Source organism: Athene cunicularia (genome assembly GCF_003259725.1).
Source record: "Athene cunicularia isolate RWA chromosome 5 unlocalized genomic scaffold, athCun1 chr5_part1, whole genome shotgun sequence".
In the NCBI taxonomy this organism is placed as follows: Eukaryota; Metazoa; Chordata; class Aves; order Strigiformes; family Strigidae; genus Athene; species Athene cunicularia.
Window position 1 is genome coordinate 45,816,748 of NW_020799101.1, and position 3,839 is coordinate 45,820,586.

Genomic DNA, 3,839 nt, shown 5'->3' on the forward strand with positions numbered 1-3,839 from the left:
AGCCACCCCTCTCCCAATTTAGACTGGTGCCCAGAGTTACTCTGCCCCAGGTGCAGAATCCGGCATCTGTCCTTGCGCAATTCCGTGCCACCGATGAGTGCCGAATGCTCCAATCTATCCAGATCCCTCTGCAAGGCCTCTTGTCCCTCAAGAGAGTCAACAGCACCTCCCTGTTTAGTATCACCAGCAAACTTACTACCCGTGCATTCAACTCCTGCCTCCAGATCACCGATGGAAATATTGAACAGAACTGTCCCTAGAACTGAGCCCTGAGGAACAGCGCTGGGGGCCGGTCACCAGCCACATGTAGCCCCGTTCACTGGAACCCTCTGAGCCCTCAGCCAGTTCTTCACCCAGCGCACCGTGTGCCTGCTCATCCCACAGCTGCACAACTTGTCCAGAGGATGCTGAGAGGGAGAGTATCAAAAGCCTTATTGAAACCTTGGCGATGGGCTCAGGCCAACTGCATGAGTTTCACTAAGGCCAAATACCAGGTTCTGGGTGGTTGAATGAAAGAATTCATGAGCTGAATGACAGAATTTATTAGCTGTAACAAGAGAACAAGAGTAACAATTAGATCCTAAACTGTATTAAATGATTCTTGTCAGATTTACAGACCCTTTGTGGTTTCTCTTAATTATTTTTATGGTATCAGAATATGTGATTTTTGAAAGAAGTGTTTGTCGTTAGTCTGTAGTTCTTGGTAAAGTATTGGTCTTCCTCTGTCAGTCCAGTAGTAGCAGAGAAGATGCTTTGGAAATGATAAAGCAGAAGATAGATAAGCTTATTATTAGCTTTCCAGTTCGGAAGTGAAAAAGGACGGGGAATGGAGATGAGAATAAAAGGTAGGAGTGCTTTAGTTTAAAACCCAGGAAGAGCAGTTTATCCACTAGGAATAAATCGGTTGCAACAAGACAGTGCTCTGGAGCAGAATACAGTTTTTGTTCAGGCCAGGTGAAGTGCAGTTTCAAAATCCAAACAGACTTCTTGTACGGCTGGATTTTGCTCACTTTGCTCTGTCTGAACCTGGGTGACTGCTCAATTTGCTGCCTTCCTTAACTGTCTGGATGTCTTTCTCTTCCCTGTTATTTTTGGACGTCCTTAAGTTTGCTCCCTGTCAAACATTTCTGAGGCCCTTTTACACTGAATCATTCCTCTTCTACATTTACGTTTCTGTCTGTTTATCTGAGTATCCACAGTGCAGAAGCTGTGGGTGTAATCGTGTAGCAGATACATGGATGGTTATGATAAGTATACAGCTGAAATACCAACCTTAGATTTTACAGCTTGCATGTAACTATCAGGGTGCATCTTGATTAAAAATTAAAAGTTACACTGCTTTTGGCTTCTGAATTCCTCCTATGTTCAATATATCTCTGTGCTTTGCTTCTCTTGGAAAAAAATCACATCCAAGATGGTTTCTAGCATGTTTTGCTAGTTCAGTTTGACCTGGTTTAGATATCAGAAATCCATCTGGTTTTGTCCAGGTTAGAAAATACCTGAACACAGGGCATAGGATAAGCAGGATAGATTAGAAACAGAAAGTGTGAGCTCTTAAAAAAGATAAAACCAAAACCACAAAACCAAAGCTACCAAAAGCATTGTTTTCTGTTTGTTGTGGGTGGGTTTTTTTGTTTGTTTGAAAGTGCAGAGGAATGTATGTGTGAAGTTTTGCACAGGATATTTTTTCTGAAAGTTTAATTTTCTTCCTGTGCTTGTTTGGAGTCTTAAACAATCTGTTACCAGCACTTTTGTTTCAGGTAGCTTCCACCCCCCAAAATGCACTTGATCAGAGAAAGTTGGTGGGATTCCACTGTTACTTATATTGGCTGGAAGCAACACTGGTCATCAATTAGATATTTCCCTGCTATCGCCTTGTCTTCTTAGTGTTTCTCCGATTTGTGCATAGATGTTACATACCTAATCGTGATGAATAATTTAATGGGAGATGTCAGCATTGGCAGATGTCTCATGCTAATCCGTGCACACGTGGCTGCTTTTAAGTTCCGTCTATTGCAGCAATCTGTTTTGAACTTAAACTAGCTTGTTTGTGTAATAAAACCTATATGATATTTGTTATTCAAATCTCAAGTTACGGTTAAATATATTACTCAGTAAATTAAATTTAGAAAGAAATTGTGTTAATATCAGATTGTATTGTAACTGAACTTTGTTGTGGTCAGACAGTGTTATGGTTCTAAATGTTTTTGCACTTTGCATGTAACCCAAGTTTTAAAAAGAGATAAGGCATTATGTATATAGTTTGTTATGGTTAAAATCAGTTGTTAAAAGGGGGTTGTTATAAATTGAGACCACAATGGATCATAATTCAATTGAAATTTTATTAATTATAGCAAGTAGAATATGAGCAAAAACAGCGCTGGACGGCAGGGGAGTCTGCGCTCCGCCAACTGCCGTACTGAGCAGTCTTTGCTCATATTCTACTTGCTATAATTAATAAAATTTCAATTGAATTATGATCCATTTTGTTCTCAATTTATAATAATTTCCTGGTGCTGTGACTCGGATAATGAATGATGGGCTTCTGTCCTCCGGGGAGGCGCCCCGCAGCAATCCGCGGCCCCGCGACCGACAGCCTACCTCAACCTTACCGACGAACCTAAATGCTAGCATAATGAGCAAAGGAGAAACCGGTAAAATCCCATAAAATTCTGTGCACGGGAGTCCGGACGAAGATGCAGGACGCGTAAGTATATTGCGAATTTGTTCGCGGGTTTGCCGCTCGGGCGGGATTGGGTTTCCTGGAATATAACGAATGAGAGGTTCGATATACTGAACCGAGCGAGTGTGGACTCTTAAGTACTGCGTTTCCCATCTCCCGCGAGGGACTGGGCCAGGAACAAGGGGAGCAAGTGAGTGTATGTTTGTGGATATTCCAGAAGATGGGGGCGAAGGGCAGCAAGCCTTCGACTCCCATGGGAAGGGTACCCACTGTACCTAAGAATACCCCTCTGGCATATATCTTAGACAATTGGAGATATTTCCCTGAAACACTAGGGAAAGATAAGCAGAAAATGATAGAATATTGTACTAATATATGGGGAGGGAAGAAGATTTCTAAAAATGTCTTTTGGCCAGTCTATGGGTCAGAAGAAGATTGGGTAAGACAGCAATTAAACCTCTGGGTTAATAATAAAAAACCCCTTAACCCGGAGGAGAGTCAGTATGCGGAAGTGTGGCTAGAAAGACCGGGAGCTAGACTTTACCCACTGAATGAAGTAAAAACTAAACAAAAGAAAAAGAAGGAAGAGTCAGATGAAACCCTTCTAATCCCCCCTCCTTATATTACTCCTCCTGCTCCCGCAGCCCCTCCAGAGGTCCCCAGAGCGCCCACTCCCCCACCAGAGTCGGAACAAGGGTCTCCCCCTCCTCCTAGACGCATGACTAGAAGTCAAAAAGGGGCAGCTCAGATGTATCCTCTAAGGGAAATGCCCATGGGGGGACCTCAACCTGTGATTGGATATATTTCTGTACCCCTAAACTCGGCTGACCTACGAGATTTTAAAAGAAACGAGATGGGAAACTTAATTGAGGACCCACTCGGAGTGGCAGAAAGATTAGATCAATTTTTGGGACCAAACCTTTATACTTGGGATGAGATGCAATCTATCCTTGGTCAGTTATTTACTACCGAGGAAAGAGATATGATTAGACGAGCAGGAATGAGACTGTGGGATGCTCAGCATGCCCAGGGACCCCAAGCAGATATTAAATGGCCACTCCAAAGACCTAATTGGGATAATCAGGATCCGGTGCATAGAACTCATATGCAGGACCTGAGAACTATAGTAATTCAGGGGATTAGAGAAGCAGTACCC